Source organism: Opisthocomus hoazin, chromosome 8 (assembly GCF_030867145.1).
Source record: "Opisthocomus hoazin isolate bOpiHoa1 chromosome 8, bOpiHoa1.hap1, whole genome shotgun sequence".
NCBI lineage: Eukaryota > Metazoa > Chordata > Aves > Opisthocomiformes > Opisthocomidae > Opisthocomus > Opisthocomus hoazin.
The window spans coordinates 59,664,857-59,684,148 of NC_134421.1; the positions used below are offsets into that span (position 1 = coordinate 59,664,857).

General features: G+C 44.0%; 1 protein-coding gene and 1 long non-coding RNA gene across 4 annotated transcripts in view; one reads left to right on the top strand and one right to left on the bottom strand.

The window, feature by feature from the left end:
• LHFPL3 (LHFPL tetraspan subfamily member 3) overlaps positions 1 to 19,292 on the bottom strand; it is a 260,058-nt gene that overhangs the window by 50,950 nt on the left and 189,816 nt on the right. The window lies entirely within an intron of this gene.
• The window catches only part of LOC142362299 (uncharacterized), a 69,508-nt gene that overhangs the window by 35,024 nt on the left and 15,192 nt on the right, over positions 1 to 19,292 (top strand). The window contains exon 2 of the long non-coding RNA XR_012764929.1: positions 4,818 to 5,071. This is a non-coding gene — a long non-coding RNA (uncharacterized LOC142362299). The remainder of the gene's footprint in view (positions 1 to 4,817; positions 5,072 to 19,292) is intronic.

A 19,292-nucleotide genomic window follows, 5' to 3' on the forward strand; every position in this document is an offset into this window, starting at 1 on the left:
CCCTTGCTTGTCCTCACTGAAACCCTTCCTAAGCAGCGGAGGGGATGGCGGGGCATTGCAGGGACGAGCGTGCTGGCTCGCACCCGTCCCCAGCAGGGCGAGCGGCTTGGGGCACTGAGCAGGCTGACATGACTCCTGTGGGTGATGCCTCCTGGGGATCACCCATGACTCCCTCCAGTGGGTGATGCCTCTCTCCTTTTGTTCCCGATTATTTGGGAACAAAACCTGTCTCCTCATTCTGAGAGAGTTTTCTGTGTGAAACTCAATACTTCTTAAAAGAAATACATTTCCTCCCCCCTTTCTCTCTCCATGTCCCCATCATCCACAGAGATAAACAATTATTTTTTGCCCAGTGGAGCAACAACATCCTTCAAATGCCTATTAGAGGGCTTCACCCTCACTTAGTTGGTGAGCTCAGCTGTGCATGCTCTGTCTGCGAGCCAGTCCTGCAGCCCAGACCAGCCACGCTGTCCTGCAACTGTGCCTTTGCGTCCAGCAAATGGCTTCTAATATAATTAGAATACTTTCAGTCTGCATCAGGATTGAACTCAACAGGGCTAAAAGGCTGAAAATAAGGTGGGTATGATGTCACCTGTGGCAAAACAATAATCACCACCTTCTTTGAAGCTGGCTGTATCTATATTTTATTCGTCGGTCTCATAGCAAGACGCTGGCAAAAATTAACTCCCACACTTGCCTTTGCAACAGGAAAGTGACTGCATCATGGAACGGTGTTTCAGGCTTCCACATATTTATTTTTCACAAAATGCATCTCTCTAACAAGAGGAGAGCTAAACTGCAAATAAGCAGGGAATGCTAACACCCTATCTGACTAGATTTAAGCAAGAAATTTTTTATGATGAGAGTGGTAAAACCCTGGAACAGGTTTCCTGGAGAAGTGGTAGATGCCCTGTGTCTGGAAACGTTTAAGGTCAGGCTGGACGGGGCTCTGAACAACCTGATCTAGTTGAAGACGTCCCTGCTCATTGCAGAGGGGTTGGACTAGATGACGTTAAAGATCCCTTCCAACCCAAACCATTTTATGATTCTATGAGTCTATGATCATGGTGCTTCTAGACTTTTTCAGAATGGAGAATCCTTTACTCAATGTTTAAAGAAATGATCAAAATCTCCATACACTTACTATCGAAAAGCAAAAATCTGAACAGTGCTAGGAGTGGTGGAGCAGCACTTGGAGAAGAAAGACATGTGGACTGTGGTTGAATCCGCAGTGCCTGGGACACTTGTGGATTCAGCCCTTGGAGGGAATAACTTTCCTCCAGCTCGTGAATGGTTCCCAAAGAGTAATCTCCACTGACAAGCTGCAGATCACCCATGGATGCTCAGCAGACAGTTGCCTGGTGTCATAATGATGTAGTATGAAACTTGGGATCCTGCTCTCTCCCCAGCCCTCACACTTTCATCCAGGACCCTCACATGTTTTCTTCCCATGACTTTCCAGGGAAAGCAGCTGCTGTAGCTGCTCCTGGGATGCAAGAATGCAGGTAGCTGAGTTACAAGGGAAAAAGCTCTTCCTTGAGCAATATCATTCACTAATGTGTGGTTAAACACAGAAATATTTCCTGATTTTTATTCTTAAGGAGGTAGAGAGGGAATAGACAGTAAAACTAATGAGTCAGTTATGTGTTTCCAAAAGGATGGAGAATGCGTTATTTGATGGAAAACTGGAAGGCTTGATTGCACTCTCTGTCATGAGCCTCTATCAGTTTGGCTATGGTATAATCCATTGACTTTTCTATTATTGTCCTAATCAAACAATAAGAAGTGAAGGGCAAATTAGACCCAAAGTCCACATTTGCAGGCAGTTAAAAGCATAGTATTTTGGCTGGTAGAGATGAACATTTAAATCAGCTGATTTAACAACAATTAAACAAAACCTTGCTAACTTGTACAATAATGAAATCAATAGAGAGATCAGGATAAAATCCCTGGAATTGCCTAAGAGAAATGGAGAAGTGGAAATTAAAATTAATGACAATTACACCCCCACCTCCAAACCAAAACACAACGGTTCTCACAGAAAAGAGCCTTCTAGGGCAACTACTCCGCAATAAAGCAGAAGACAGCAAAACTTATGAAGACATTAATCAAGGTACAAGTGAAAAGAAAATGAAATGCTTCGGGGCATAGAGATGACAGGAAGCATATCTATGGCAATAAAGGATGATCGAAATCATACAGAAGGAAATAAAACAAAGGATACACAAGGAAAGGATGTAAGAGCTGCAGAACATCTACTCTGACAATATCGTCTTTTGCTCTTGCTAAAAGAAAAAATCAATAAATTCTGTGCAGGAAGAAAAGCTTATTAAAGAATTGACTGTCCAACTGGATACTCCTGTTGGCAAACACATTGCTCGGTGTGATATATGGACACCAGGGTCAAGAGGTCGTTCACTGAAGTGATCTGGCTTCATAAAATCTATATTTGCAAACAGCCGGGGCAGTGGACCCCTGGTGAAGTTACTGCTGTCAGGTGATTTCTGTTCATTGCAACACCGCGAGTTCATTTACGGAGCAGTGGAAGGGTTTCAGTCGAGGGAGAAGTGGGAGGAACTCTTGCAGCTTTGGCCCTGCGTTCGGCAGATCCGCGCATGCCCGTGACCAGCCATGCCGCAGCACCTGCCCCGGGATCAGTGAGGGCTGGTGACTACGGTGGTCTGCTCTGGGTCACCAGCACCGGTGGCTCACTCCCTCACCCTGCTCTCATGACACGGAGCCTGGCAGTACAAATGGGATGAAAATGTAACACTGTAATTCTTTATGTGAAGAAATGGCCTAGCCCAGCATCAACAAAAGACTCATGAACCCTAGAGTCATAAATGTTTGGGTTGGAATGGACTTTCAAAGATGCTCTAGACCTACCCCGCTGCTGTGGGCAGGGACATCTTTCACTAGGTCAGGTTGCTGAAGGTCACCCTTCATTTGGCACATACCAAAGCAACAATAAAATGCCTTCTTCAGAGAGACCCTGTGTTTCTCCCACTATCAGACAGCAAGCTGTAGCCTGATTCAGTTTTTGCTCTGCCTGTTGGCTACATTACCAGCAGGTCCCTGGTCCCATTAGCATCAGCCCATTGCTTCCCTATGTCCCCTGTCCCATCATGTCCCCAGGGATTCCCTGTGGGTCGGTGGCTTCTCCTCTTCCCTGCAGTGTTATTGACCCCTTTTTGCAAGATGAAATGCGGAGCTCACCTGTGGACTGTTTCCTGGCAATGAGCTACCTGGTGACCGCAAGAAGGTGAAAGGAAAGGGGCTTTCCAGGGAGAGCAGTGGACTGTAAGACTTCAGGAACATGCATTTCATCCATAACACAAAGACACCAGTGTCCCACAGGACCAGGTCACAAACCCAACGCCCCAGCCTCCCCTCCGTTATGGGACCTTCTTCTGAACCGAGTTCACAGGATTATACCCCATGGCACCTCAAATACGTTTCAATGTACCTGCATCCCCCTCACTGCACAGTCTCCTGCACGGAGGGGTGGAATTTGGTGGACAAGAGATCTGGAGATGGCAGCCATGGAAATGTCACTTCCCACAGCCAGGCCCTCCTGTAGCTTCCCTCCTCCCCTGTGTTTCTTTGCCAGCATAACTTACACCGCAGTAAGATTTCTGTGTCTAACCAATGCAAAGCATTTGCATTTTATTAAGCCCTTCTCACATTAAATAATGTCTTATTTGGGTTTTCTTTTTGGAGTAGATATTTCTTTAACTTTTTTAAGCATACTACATATTTTTTTTTTCCTTTTGAAGGGAGATGGGGGTGCTCTGCCTCCTGGGGGCAAGGCTGAGATCCTGGATGCTCATTTGAGACTGATGGGGAAGCAGCCGTTGAGAACAGGCCGTCAGCGTCTGCAAATCCCCAGCTCCCATGTGTCCTAAGTTTACTGCTGTGGATTGGGATCTAAACAGTTGGACTGTTGGACATGGGAAAAATGTTTTTCTGCTTTTTTGTTAGAGTTTTGGGTTGGAGACAGCAAAATGTGTTTTTTTCCTTTTTCTGGAATACCAAGTGCTGGATCAGGCTTATGAACACTTGGAGCTACCTGTGCTTCACTGCAGTCTGAGGAATGACAGAGATCAGACTACACATTGGCCCTTTGGTTATTAAAAATTTAGTTAGAACTGTTTTCTCCTTCCCAAATTAATGTGAAGAAAATCTTGTCGTTTGTTGCCTGCAAATCGTGGAGAATTTTTACATTCCAGCACATTTTCTTCTGAATGCTGACAGATTAGAAGAAAGTCAAAATGATTATGTACATTAATAATAGAATACACACATAAAGATAACCTTGAGGTGTCTAAACTTGGTGCATATTCCTCTAGATTGTTGTTAGCTTTTGTATGTGAATGGATTAAAACCAAGAAAAATACTGTGAACTAGATTTAAATGTAAATATTTTTGTCTAAAAAAGAAAAATAATTTGTCTCAGTAAGTCAATCATGATTTGTAAGCAGTCTTTGTTTTCCACCATCAAAAATAGTCTTTCTATCTGCAAGGAATGCATTTCTAACCTTAAATAGCTGATACTATTCAAATTAGTCTGAGCTTAGCAAAACTCTTTCTTCCTCAAGTCATAAATTATGTGCTTTTCTAACAGAAAGTAAAGTTGATTTTGCTGTGCCCATACAGCATCATCCCCTTGATATTAAGTTTATTTAGAAAGAGAAACAAAAGTTTTTCTTTTATTTCTTCTAGAAAGAAAAATATTTGAGGAAAAGAGAAAATCAACAATCCCTAACAGGGAAAAAATGTCTCCACTCACAATTTTTTCATTTTTTCTGCATTTTTAGTTGTGATCAGAAGCAGTGCTCTCTATGATCTGTGCATACAACATGCTTGTTGAACCATGAAAACCAGTGGAAAGCAGAAGGATCAGTGGCGGGCTGTCTCCTACGTCAGCCATCCTCACCGACGTCTGCTGTGCGATTTAACGATCGGCTTGCTCAACTACCACATATCCTCAGGAGCACTGGAGTTTTCCACAAGAGTCTCATACTGCGAAATCACATCACATGCAGTGGAGCGGCTGGGAACCCTGCTTGAGGTAACCCATCAAAAGCGAAGTCGCGAACCCAAGTGCCAGACATGTGGTTTGAGGAACTTATTTTCCAAATTTAGTTACATCACAAAGATGTACAGAATTTATCCACAATTTATTCAGGTGCCAGAACTTTTCCATTATTTGCCTACTGACACAGGTTAAATCACTTAGGACTGTATTAAATCGTCTTACTTAGTAGGTCGAATATATAACAGGGTCAATTTCTCTGGAATTTGATTGATGTGATGCCAGTGAGGAAGTTTGCCTTGTAAAGTTACGGGAGGCTTAACTGTTGAGCTTGCTATCTAGTCTAGGTATAGATAGGGAATATTTAGTAAATGGCACAATCTAAGCCTTGAAGAAATTGTATTGGGGCGTTCAGGAACCAAAAAGGTGAGAGTTTGGTTTTAATGAAATCAGTGCAATCACACAGATGGATCTGGTCTGGTCTCAGCCTGGTGTAGTCACTGCCACCTACACAAAGGCGTACTAAGTCAGTGGAGAAAGACGTTCTTCAGACATTTCTCTGCAGAGATACTGTATGAAAATAGTTTGAGCTATTACTTCCGGAATGACAGATTAATCTAATTTTTGGGCAAAAGCAGAACTGACACTGATGGATGAACAGGTTGCAGGAGAGACTGAGAGCTGGGTGTTAACTCTATTGCTGCATCCGAGCCGAGAGAAGACCTCATCGTCCAGCACTGACGATTCAGCAGAGAGCAGATATTTAAGAAAAGGTCCTGCCCTGTTTACTTAAAAAGTTGGCTCTGGGAATGTAGTTTGCTTGAGGGATGCAGGATCAAGCCCTCGGTTATGGCTGCAAGGTGTGATGAGCTCACCCACTTCCTCTCCTGCCCCCGAGAAAAACCCCTTGGCAAACAGGGATCCCCAAATGAAGTGCTGCATTTCTCATTTGAGGAACTGCCATTTGAAAGCTTTCATTTTTCATTTTTCTTTGTAACAATATATTATCAGAGGTATTTGATGCCTAATTTAACTTGGTTTCCACCTGTCATTGTGTTTATTAAATGTCTTTGTCTTTCCATGAGGCTGATGCAACCACAACATCTTGCTCTTTGGCTTAATTTGCAACTACTCATCAAATTTATTTTTCTAAATCCAGGCCAGCCTGTTATAACATGCTTAATAATTTACAGTTTTCATTGTCTACTGCCCTTGCCCAAAAGGCTAACTATTTTCTTTGGCTCATTGGGAGCCCTGCTGAGGAAAAGTCTCTGAAAACTGCCACGGTCAAGAGGAATTTCAGATTAAGGTTTACACTGTGCTGTTATTTAAGTAAACAAAGGTAAATTCCAGCAGAAGAGATGAACTTAGACCACATGCAATGTGTATTTACTGCAGGGAGGTAGAGCTGGAATGGAAATCTTCTGTTTTCACTGCCAGGAGGGACCAAGCACAGGCAATGTGAGAGGCTGTGAAGGAAGACTTACCAGAGGGTGCTGGGATGGGTAAAGAAACAGCAGAGAGAGCAGGAAAGGCCCCAGTAGCAGGGACTTCTGCAGCATACGGAGCATTCACACAACATGCCAGAGCTGTCTTCATGCTGGGGCCCCAGGTAACGTCTACACCAGTAGATGAAAAAAGGCCATGTCCTGCTTTCTAGTCCTGAGGGCAAGTGGCAGAGTGCAGTGTGTATCTGTTCTTGCCTCCCCAGCCCTGCCTCTCTCCAACCCCCTCCACCCAAAATGACCTCCCTCCTCCCTAATGCCTAGCCGTTCTGGGACATGTTATCTCCCAAACCTTGTCCCAGACATTACTATCCTGAATGAGTCAAAACTGGGCTGAGGAATGCATCAAGAGTACGCTAACAGCCTAGACAGCCGGGGACAGTCCTTCAGCCCTTGTTCATGTACAGTTCATTAATACAGATGTAGCCAGGGAGCCCAAACTAGCTGTGGAAGTCGTGTTTGCCTCTCATGGATGAGTTGGATGATGTGCTTTTGCATTTCCATTTCATTTACACTGGGAGGAAGGTTGCGGAACTCACTAACTGTTTGAAAAACAGGAATCTAATCAAAACCAACCCTCCGGGCCAGTGGATGAAAACAGGTATATCTAGATAGTAGCTCATTGCCAGACTGCTGTGGATATCTTGTACTCAGAAATCTCAGATGGCAGCGAGCACTTAAAAGTGGGCACCTGACGTGCATCCCATGAAGGATGAGCTGAGTCTGTGCTCTGCTCTCCATTGACAAGTACTGACTAGATCTCCCTTGGTACAAGAGCTCAGGTACCTCCAGTGTGTAGACATCTACATGCAGGTGTCTTCTTCTGGATCTGAGTCCCATCTGAGCTGTGCTAGTGGCTGTGTTGTCCCTGGCTACGCTGCTGCAGAAGAGGCATACTGGGGATGCAAGGTGAAACCAAATGAAGATATGCCTACCTTGCAGCCATCTTGTAATGTGATTGCAGCTTGCAATCAAGGATAAATGAGGACAGCTGTGGCCTATCCTCTGCCTTGCCAGACTTACAGCAGTGCAGCTGCAGTGATGTAGGTGTCTTTCACCACTATTATCCAGCATCCAGAGGCATGTAGTTGCAGACAGATTTAGCCTGTGCTGTTACTTCTCCATTGCTGTGCCTGCACAAGCTAGCCTGATGCTAGCTCTGGCCCTTCTGCGTGGAGTTTGCTTGCATCTCCACAGACATGGACCTGTTGGAGTGGGGCCAGAGGAGGGTGACAAAAGTGATTCGAGGGCTGGAACACCTCTCCTAGGAGGAAAGGCTGAGAGAGTTGAGGCTGTTCAGCCTGGAGAGAAGGCGGCTCCGGGGAGATATTACTGCAGCCTTTCAGTACCTGAAGGGGCCTACAGGAAAGCTGGGGAAAATCTTTTTTAGCAAGGCCTGTTGTGATAGGACAAGGAGTAATGGCTTTAAGGAAGAAATTTTTTGCGATAAGGATGGTGAAACACTGGAACAGGTTGCCCAGAGAGGTAGTGGAGGGCCCATCCCCGGAAACATTCAAGGCCAGGTTGGACGGGGCTCTGAGCAACCTGGTCTAGTTGAAGATGTCCCTGCTCACTGCAGGGGGGTTGGGCTAGATGACCTCTAATTCTCCCTTCCCACCCAAAGCATTCTGTGATTATATGATTCTATGATCTCTGAATCGCAGTGGAAATAAAGTCCCCAGACTGGGCTGAAGAATTGGACTCCAACCATAATTCAGATCTCGTGATCGTGTAACTCAATATTTCTGCTCAGGTCAAGTAGGGAGAGAAGCAGAGCTGGCCCCACTGGATGTGTGAAGCACTGGCCAAGAGCTGCTTACAGCTGGTGTGACGTGTTTGAAACCAGTGTATGGTCTCCGTATACATACACCATGTTGGGTACTGCTGTCTGAGCCTTGCCTGAACTTACGGGAGATGTACTTTAGTCAATGCGAGAAAAATACAGGAGTGTCTTATGAAGTTCATTAAAATGTGATTGAACTGTGAGAAATGGAGAGGAAAAAGAAACAGCTTCTTGAACAGAGCAGCCCTGCTGTGCAGGAAAGTAAAAGTAAAGCCCAGAATGGAGTGGGAGATATATACAGGGAGACACCAATACAGATATTTTAAAATAACCGTACGGAATGAATGGTAAATGAAACTGCAAAATGAACTGTAAACAGAACAAATTTACATGAAGCTGAACAAAACCAGGGAAGTTAGAATCACTGTCTTTATCTTGTGTGAAGGTTTTATTGTGCCTTCAGGATAAAAAGGAGCTTGAAAGGGTTATATATCTCATGAAACACATCTGCTGAGCTTCTAATGGTTATGCTGCAGGTAGAAGACATTGCTTATCAAGCCTAAATAATGTTCTCTCTTTCACATATAAAGAGGAACTGTAGAGTCTGGGAGTGGGATTCCCCAAAGCAGGCTCATTCTGGAAAAATACCTACTCTTTCACTGCTGACAGGGCTGGGAGCCCACAACTGATTCTGCATCAATTAGGCTACTGATCTGCTGTTAATCTATACACAAATCCTGTGGGTGCATTCATATTCCTTTGTGCTTAGACAGAAATAAAGCAAGATACAGCCAAAACTAATAAACTATTGATTTCTGTTCATTGTCTATGCTAGTGATCGTAATGAGACTGTTTCTTGGCAAGGTTTGGGATAAATGAGCTGGTCACATTCCCTTTCACTCTGGAAATGTCCCAGGGCTTAGAATTTTCTCAGGTGAGTTTCATGCTTACAGAAAATATTATACTGACACCCCTGAAAAATTAAGTTTTTGTTTCCAAAGAGCAGAAACATGCCCAGTAGAAACAAATTTATCTGCAATTTCCCATCAATAGGCTGCCAGATATTCTCTGGAAAACGGGATTTTCGGTGCAAGAGACTCAGCTCCCGTGCCTCATGTTAACAGCAGAAGGGACATCCTCGTGCCTTCTGCAGACCCTGCTCAATGGAGGAAGGTGGCAGCTGTGGTCCTCACCGTAGGGCACCTAGATGCTACACGGCAGAGGATGTACCTGCATATCTGTGCTCATGCTCTGCTGCCTGGGCGATGGCCTCCAGCATCTTCCCCTGATGGCACTGGAGCTTCCACCGACATCATAGCCCAGCCTTGTCTTTGTCTTCCCCATCTTCCCTGGCGGCACCAAATCCCACAGGCTGTCTGTTTTCTGTCCAGATTTCTTGGCACAGCCCTACTCTATAATTTCCCTGCTGTCTGTACATATTCACAACTATCTATTTGGTTCAAGCCCGTGACAGACAGGGCTGGATTCAATCCAGTGAATCAGCAGCTTGACTCACCCTTAATGACATGCCTTTTCCAGGTTCTCAAGACACCGGCACTAGATCTTGGCTATAAATCTTTTGCTATAGAGCAACCATGCTAGAAGGAGTTACAAAATTCTGCTCCAGGTACATGGAGCACAAAATAGTTCTTTTTAACATCTACCCATGATGTTCCACATTCCTGTTCATCCAAGAGTAGAACAGCATCAAGGGGTTTCTCACAGGACCCAATGGGGTATCATACCATGTATTTGGCAGGTTTGACTGCTACCCCTCGATGTTTTTTTGATAGTCAGTTGCCTCGGTGGGTTTAAAAATATTTTAATTGATTCAAATAAATTCACATCATTTCTGTAATGGTTTTAAATTGTGTAATTAGTGTAAAGACATATAATCATGTAATTAGGCTGTGTAATTACAATGTGTAATAATATTGTAGTGCTGTTATATGCATCTTTTTTAAACACACAGGGAAAAAAAAGCATGCATATAACTCCGTAATCGTGAGTCCCAGAGTGTCTGTAAATATTTCCTTATGTATCTTGCAGTTTTCCCTGTGCAATCATGGAAGCTTGAATACAGGAATATACGCCATTGCAAGGCTGCCGGGGAGACACTGAATAATTTTGGAAATCAGCTCCATTAAATTGTGTGGTGCCAACATGAAATGGTGGTGTTAGGTGGGGCATGTCTGAAGGCAGATGTTGAGGAAAGATGAGGGAATTTAGCCAAAGACGTGATTATAAAGCGCACTTAATTCCTGTGTGGATGCCCTCACTGCAAAGGATAATGGTGCTTTTATCACACGGCCTAACTCCTTATCTCATGGTGGAAATGGAGTAAGGCACTCAGATGCACCTGCTTCGCTGAGACAGGGCAATGTGTCTCGAAAAGAAAAAGCTCATTGCTGTTAAGTTTCATGAGCTCCCAAGTGGATCAGACAGTCTGTTCCATGATGATGAAAGGTGTTCCACAATTCACAGAATTAAACTATAATGGGATTAATAGTTAGTAATTACTGACTCACTTTGAGCAGTTCAGGTGAATGTCTCCAATGTTCATCTACATTTTACTCATTTTAAGAAAAGGATGGTAAATCCCCAAACCAGACAGGTGTTGCAGGTTTGCATATGAGACATCCTTCAGCCCCAGCTGTGGAAACAATACTGTGCCTGTCACTGTTTTTTTACAGAATTAAGGAACAGTTTACAGAATGTATCACACCCTTGATAGCTGATGGACATGTTAATAATGCCTTATTTAGATTTTGCTGAAGCATCACCCAGTTTCATTCACAAATTGGCATTGTTGTTAAGTACAGTGAATACAGCATTTAATGCCAATGTTGGAAGGCTTCTGTGCAGTTACCTGAGTGGAAAACCCCTCCTAAAGGTGCCTCAGATGAGATTGCACAGCTGGCTAACACCTCCTCTGCAATACGTACCCACCGCTCCAGGATGCGCCAGTCTTTCCAAAGGATCTGAGATACATTTAAGGTCAGCAAACAGCTGCGCCGATCCAGCAGCTTGTTGCCACCAAGATGAGGTTTGACTCTCCCTCTCTCCTCTCCCACCCCAACCTGCAGACTGTGTGCTGTGCAGTAACAGCCTGCGTGCTGCCAGACCTTCCAGGACATTTCTGTCATCCGATCTGATCACTGACACAACAGGAATGTATTCACTTCTTTTTTGCTCTGTGAGCTCCAGCATGCAGCCCAGCAGCCACGAGGCAGGAGGATGGAGCCTGCACCGGGGGTTGAGGTGGGGAAGGCAACTGGCCCTCCTTCATTTGGTGGTGACGAGCTGTTGGGTCAGCTCTTATACAGTGCACATCATTAGTACGAGCATCCAGGAAAGCATTCAAAGCACCCTGCTGTGCCACAACACATTCATTGCTAATGGAGACTACATATTCTAATGGAGACTAAAAGTGTCTATACAAAAGATAAATAGACTTACGATCTAATATCCTTATTTTAATTCACTTACTAGAATGAAAATCTTAGTTTTGTGTTGCTTCTGTGTTAGGAAAAAGCTGCTTCTCCTCTCTCAAAAAGTGAACATAACAATGGTTCAGACGAAAAGCCACACTGCCACACATGAAAAGTGATCAGTTTCTAACCAATTCATACTTTTGTGTTACTCAAGAAGATGTGGATGGAATGATACATATTATAATGCTCTTTCAGGCTCTTAAAGACTGAGTTTTCCAGTGCTACTAAAACGTTAGCCGTACAGACAGCCTGCAGTGAAATCCAGGTAAACACATTCAGAGAGAATTCTATCAGCGAGAGACGCCTGTCTATCTGCCCACAGAGCATGAGAACCCCCAGGGCTGGAGGCACCTCCTGATGGACGGGGCAGCATTTTGTTGAGAATGTGCCTTAAAACGGTCCATTCAGCTCCTTTATCGGGACAGCCTCATAATCACGGAAAGATGTAAAAGCTGGAGACAGAGCTGGATTATCCGGCTCCTGGCCAAAGCGCTCTGGGCAGTACTGGGGCGATGGTAGATGCTGGTGCACAACAGCACATCGCAAACTCCATCCCTAACTGAGCCGGGAGCAGAAACGGCTGCTCGTGGAGAAACCCACTCATTTCTTTGCCTGACAAACTGACCTCTTGCTGTCTTGGACCAAACACCTGCTGCAAAACTGCATGGAAACTCTATAGTCAATTGGGAGAGTGGGGAAAAACTTCTCCAAGCAAATGTTTTATTCACCGAATTTAGCTCCATGATTTCTGCTGGTGGTTTCTGTGGTAATAGGGTTTGATTTCCGCATGTTTGCTGTTCGCAGCTCAGCCTGCTTGGTCTACTTGTGCTATTCTGAGCCACTCTGTCTTCTGCTCCCTACTCTTACCTGTTCCGGGAGGATGGTTCCTAACTTCATGTGATGTGTTCTTCTTCCCAATTAGCTATGTGAAACTTTCAGAGAAAGCAGAAAAAAAAAGTCAAACATTTCTAACTAACGAGGTGAAGTCTCACAGGCAAAACCTCTGCACAACTTGCAACTTTTTTGGTCGGCCTTTCTCTTTCTTGGAATTTGCTGTGAGTTAGCCAATGGCTTATATGGATGCTTGTAGCAAACAAAGACTGAGATATCAAAGCGACTGCATGAGTTTTATTTGTATGCATGTTGGTGAACACTTCTTACTGCCGATCTCCAGCAGCTCAGCCAGAGCAGTTGCTAGAGCAGCTGAATTTCTCATGGCAATCACTCAATGCGCACAGGTCCTGCTGAACCCACTGATCAACGAGGCACAGAATTTTTTGCCTGTACAGTACAGATTCGAGGGTTGCTGCTTGCATAAGTGAAAAAGCAAAAGCCCTGAGCTGACCAGGGCACAGAGGAGCCTGGCGCAGCATTGATGAGCACATGGAATAATGAGAGCAGCACTCAGCCCCGGTTTGGGATGGTTTGGGATGCACAGCCTGCAATGCCGCTTGGCCTCGTCCCTCTGAGCAGGGTGAGATCTGTGCCGTTCCCTCTTTGGCTCTCCCTTACGCTATTTGAAGAAAACAGCATCTCCTTTTAACTGTCTCTGACAAATGTTTCATGAGAGTTATTTTTAGCAAACTATATTTTACAGTAATATGCACTTTTATCATATCTTCCTCACAAGGAACTCCAACCATTTCAGAAGTGTTAATTGAAAAATCCTTACAGAAGATGGCTGGAGGCAAGCAAATAGTGCTGGAGCCTCAGAGGAAACTGAGGCACAGAGCAGTTATGTGCTTGCCCAAAGTCATACAGAATTGGAAATAGTCTTTTGACTGCCCACTCTTCTGGTCTGGCCTCAAGCCAAGGACTGATTCCATCCTCCTCCTGTTCCGGTTTCACAGAATCACAGAATCACAGAATCACAGAATGTTAGGGGTTGGAAGGGACCTCTGTGGGTCATCTAGTCCAACCCTCCTGCTGAAGCAGGGTCACCTACAGCAGGCTGCACAGGACCTTGTCCAGGGGAGTCTTGAATATCTCCAGAGAAGGAGACTCCACCACCTCCCTGGGCAGCCTGTTCCAGTGCTCCGTCACCCTCAGAGGGAAGAAGTTCTTCATTTTTGGGTGCTTTTGAGCAAAAATACAGTGTTCATTCTGAATCCAGCCAACCGAAGTTATTGAGGGTGATGAAACACTGGAACGGGTTGCCCAGAGAGGTGCTTCATGCCCCCTCCCTGGAAACATTCAAGGCCAGGTTGGACGGGGCTCTGAGCAACCTGATCTAGTTGAAGATGTCCCTGCTCACTGCAGGGGGGCTGGACTAGATGACCTTTAAAGGTCCCTTCCAACCCAAACTATTCTATGATTCTATGATTCTATAATTCTATGGTTCTACGATTCTATGATTCCAGCACTGAATTACTTCTCCCTTTCCTGCACCTGACTGTATTTCTTTTGATTACAAAGGGCTAGACAAGCTCTTGATGAGGCAGACTGGGCAGCAATACTGGGGTACACTTCGTGTTTGTTCATTACACAAAATGCCACAACTCAGAGGACCCCATGCAGCTGCCTGTGTCTGAAAGGGGGGACGCAGCCATGACATGGGGTTAATTCTCCACTCCAACCCATAAATCCTGCACATCAACAGGGTTTCTTAGCTCAGCCAGTACCGCAATAATGCAGCTATGAGACTATGAAGACCCAAGCCAGGCTCTGCCCTGTGTCTGCGTGGGCTGCTGTGAGCTTAGGGGATCTGTGCACTGTGCTCCATTAGGCAATGTACACATGGCCAAGGACAAAAATACCCAAAATGTTCCGTCCCAGATGGAAACAGCATCCTTGCAACATCCTGAGGAGTGAAACAACACACAGAAATTGAAATGTAGAGACCAAACCAGCAGCTCAAAGCACATTCACAAGGTGCTGTGCAGATATTAGCTGAGTCGTAAAACCAATACGGCCGTGTCAGCTCAATGCTGTGCTGAGGCGCGTCACCTCCAGGCTCGGTGCTGGTACAGAGCCACGCTGCTGCAGCCGCCTCCAGGCCTGGAGCAGGCAGCGGTCATCTAGGGCCAGCATCTCCAAACTCCACTGCATCACTGCAGCGCGTCCACGGCCTCCATCCCTCCCAAGCTCAGGGAGGCATGTGTACGGAGGAATACGCTGCCGCAGGCTAAGTTTAGATGTAACTAATGCTCTCCTAAAACTGTCTCCGCATGCAAAGTAATTGAATTAAGAATATTTCTCCATTGGGTACCAACAATTTTTCATTCTGCCCCCCTTTTTTTTGGGATTCTTTGAACAGGAAGTTATAATCTGACTACAGGTCAATCTCTAGGTTTAGTCAGCTGGGCAGAGGACAATTAGGGTTTTGTTTCAGGAGAAGAAAACTGTCTTCACAGTTTTGTTAGAACAAAGATTACAGGCTCGCTTCATATCTTGCTCACGCCGCTGTGAGGGGTGAAGTAGTTTGTTGGAGCCGCAGCAGAAATCAGGTGGTAGAGGTTTATCCTGGATGCCCACTCCACCGGGGAAACTCACTCATGCCCCACATTGTCTGTAGGATGTGCTGGATATGGGTTCAGCCTAAAAGGTGACTGAAGCTTGGATGGAGCTGCTGGACACAGCACACCGCAGTGCCGTGCCAGCGAGGCTGCACACGAACGGCACTTGCTTTTATCCTACATTTTGCTCAGCCATAACAAGAGAAATGCTGCATCTTCAACATGCTGAGTTTCCTAGGCCAGCTCTTCTCTATCTTTTTCTCTTCAAAGGAAATTGCTGCAAAGTGTTGATTGACAGTATTTGTGAATACAGCTTTTTGCTTATCTACAAACCACTTATACTGTGGGCACTGCTCGCCTACTGCTCATTAGAAATAGTTGGTATCTATTTTCTGGAAGCTAAAAGAAGTTCCTCAGGCAGGCCCATGGCATATTTAGTTTGTCAGCTGCAGCATACATCATGGCTTCAATCAGTGTTGTGGACTTCATCGCACGAACACAGCAGCAGAAGCCCTGTAGCATGTGGCACATTCAAATGGTGATCTGCAGATGAGAACTGATTATTTTGTAAGCGTCAACCTTCAGGAAAGTTTCTTACTGCAGCTGCTGAAATGAGAGTATCTCCTAGGAAGATTATCATCGGCGGAGGCAGGCTGGTTGGTTCTACAATGTTTATCTCTGGCTGAACAAGGGAACAAATTCTCCAAAGCACAGCCTGAGATCTTATCGGCCAGAACTTAATAAGCAGCGCTGGTTCCCCGGCACGTTTTGTGAGCTGTCCTCACAGCAAAGCTATGAGTGAAAGGTATTGGCCATGCCTGTGTTGCAAATATTTTTAAGTATAACTGTTAGGTAAATAACCAATTTTTCAGTTCAATGGCTGAAGCAAGCAGTGGAAGAAAGAGTTTGAGGCTGAACCAAAACAGATTTTTTACAGTTTGTTTTGAAAAATAGGATTCCCACTGCTTCCTATTGTATCATTTTCTTTAAACCAAAATATTTCACTGAATACTTTGTGAGTTATTTAGATACTGGAATAGCCTTCTTATGGTCAGTTTTAAACGAGCCTAATGTTGCATGACCACTACAAGGAATCGGTGAAGCCTGGCTTTCAATGTATAGCGTGTGTCCTCCTTCTCCTACACAGCCAGAGCACAACAACCCAGCTCATCTGCCACAGCCCCATGAGACCTCCATAGCAATACCCTGTTTCCTTTTACACCCATGCACCTTCTGTCTATAATACCTATATTTCTGATGTCCTCAGATCCTTCGGTAGTACTTCCAGTTCCCTTCCCTCCCCAGACCTTTCTAAACTCCAGTGCTTCCCACATGCCCCAAATGTCTCTTACTGCCTCTCTCCTACAGGACTCTTGGCTTCATTCCACTTTCCCTACATTTTTATATATTTGTATACGTACATATATGTATACACACACACACATATGTACAGAAATATTTGCAATGTTTCCCACGTACTCTACCTAACTTTATCTAGCATGACAGGTCATCAAGAAAAGGCAGGCAGCGTAGCACACCTGAAACGAGATTTGTGCTGGGTTGGTCAGCCAAATGCTGTTGAGCGCTAAATCTCCTGGTTTTCCTTACAGGGACCACTAGCTAATGCTCTGTTTTTTTCACCCAGTCATTGATCTTCAGAACACTTCTGGGAGTTTGATATTTTTAAGACGTTAGCCTTTGTCAAATATTGTTGAAATTGGACAATGGATTTAAAAGTTACTAGGAAGGGGGACTGATAAACTGTTGGGCAGATAAGCAATGTAATTTCATAATGTAATTATTTTGATGGGAAAGTAAGATATTTTTGCTTACAGTTATCAAAATGAAGTGTACTAGCATAAAAAAATCCAGCTAAAGCAGAGCATTAAATTCAACAGCTATCAATTAAAAGGCTTTGTTTCTTGAAATACTATTGCTCATTGAAACTGCCATTTGTCAAAAAAGGCTCCACACTTGGGTTTGTTCAGTCTGAGATCTAGCCGGTACACTTCACACCACAAGGAATCATGGCGACGCTGTTGAAACTAAAGCCATATATCTAAATATATTGATTGTTGTTGAAAAAATCCTTCTGTGTCTCTGAGGACAGGAAAATATAACAATTATCAGAAATGTCATCCTTGCTACCAGCTCTGAAAGTATGTGTATTTAACTCCAGAACTTGGGACATGTTGCAGATCTAAATGGGGAACGACAGTTCCTTTACTTGTGTTATCCAAATGTGTAGTGCAGTGTGCAAGTGTGTGACCTCCACTGTAGCGCCAAGGCTGGTTTGCCTGTCATCGTGTTTTTAAAAGCAACAATACAGTCCTGGAAGGATGGAAGGGCCAGCCATTCATTGCTGTAAGGCACAAATTCTTTCTTTAAACGAGCATGCAAGTTAAAAATCAGATTATCCAAATGGGATAGCGGAGCACAGAAGGAGGACTATTTTTATCTTAAAAACCTCATTATGTTCATTGGGAATTGGGAGCTAATCTGTCACTAAAGAATAGCAGACAAAGCAAAATCGTAATCGCTAGAGACTAAATTTCTTGGAAACTTCGAGAAGTGTCAAATACTAGGTTAACTCACTTTGCTAATTCAATAGGATTCAGATGCTGAGGTGGAGTGGGAATGAAAAGAGACTGCTATACTTTCCAAGGCAGACATGAGCCATCGAAAGTTGACCTTTGGCTCTATCACATAGCCCTGCCAAAATGCATCAGCTCTCTCATAACATATTCACACCGCACCCATCTCCAACACGTGCCCAATCTGCAAGGACAGTCCTGTCAGAAGCAAGCAGTTACCCTTCTCCAGAACAGACGTCACTATCTGGGTCCATGATATTTGATACTGACTACCCGATCTTCAGAGATTTGAGAGGCACGTCTAGAAAATTCCAGTTCTGGAAATAGGTATTAGATAGCTAAGGTTAGGAGTCCAGTGACGAAGGCACCCAAAGGTAGGTATGTTCTCCATTCATTTCTGAGTCTTCCAAGTTAGAATATTTGTTAGTACAGGGTTAAAATATATGTATTGTTTTTGTTACTGGCATCTGTCTACTATCAGCTGAGCAGAAACCAACCTGTTTTTACACACTTCAGCCATCATCTGTCATACTTCAGATTCAATTTTCGGTCAATTTTCATCAAATATGTGCTATACTTCAGCCAATGATCTAGAAATGAAAAGTACCAAGTACCTCAAACTGTCAAAGCTAGCCAGTTCACAAACTCCACTCTTAGAAAAAAGGCACAAAACATTAACTAGACTGGACAAGTGATGAATTGCTGCATTCTTTTCCTGTTAAAAAAATTGAATTGGTTAATGCAGTGGGCTTTGAACTGAGTGATAGCTATAACAGCCCATGTATACTTCTTATATGAAAACATTAACCTTCTCTTTCCAAGCAGGCTAAGAGTTACAATACCATTTATAACGCTTTCACTGTTAAAGTTAAGAAAGTAATACTAGACATACATTAAAAAACGAGAAAAAAATCCCTTTAACTTCTGGGTTTTGTCTGCTTAAATGATGATGTAATATTTTTTTTTCTACAATTATGAAAATATAAATTGAGAAAACACCTAGTCCTAGGATTATAAAACTTGAAGGTCTGAAATAAAAGTGTAATAAAGAGATTTGCTGAGCAAATGGGACAAAAATACATGCTCTATGAAAAGTGGGGAGAAAGGCAGGGAAAAGCAAGAAGAAAGGACAACCAAGGTGGAACTGAGACAAAGCCCAGGAAACCTGACAAGAAAAGAAAATGGAATGTTTAATATTATTTCTTATAATTGCCTAGTTTGAAAGAGATTATACTTTTTCTCTCTGCAGCTTTTTCAGTGAGGGCCTTAGTTTATGCCAGAAGACAACCTAACTATAGGTCTAGACAAACACAGGCTGATCACTGTGGTTTCAATGCTATACAGAGCTTTAGACAATATTCAGAATAATGGGACAAACTGTAATGCAGGTTTAGCAGGGACAGATGGTGCTGAACTAACCTGATGG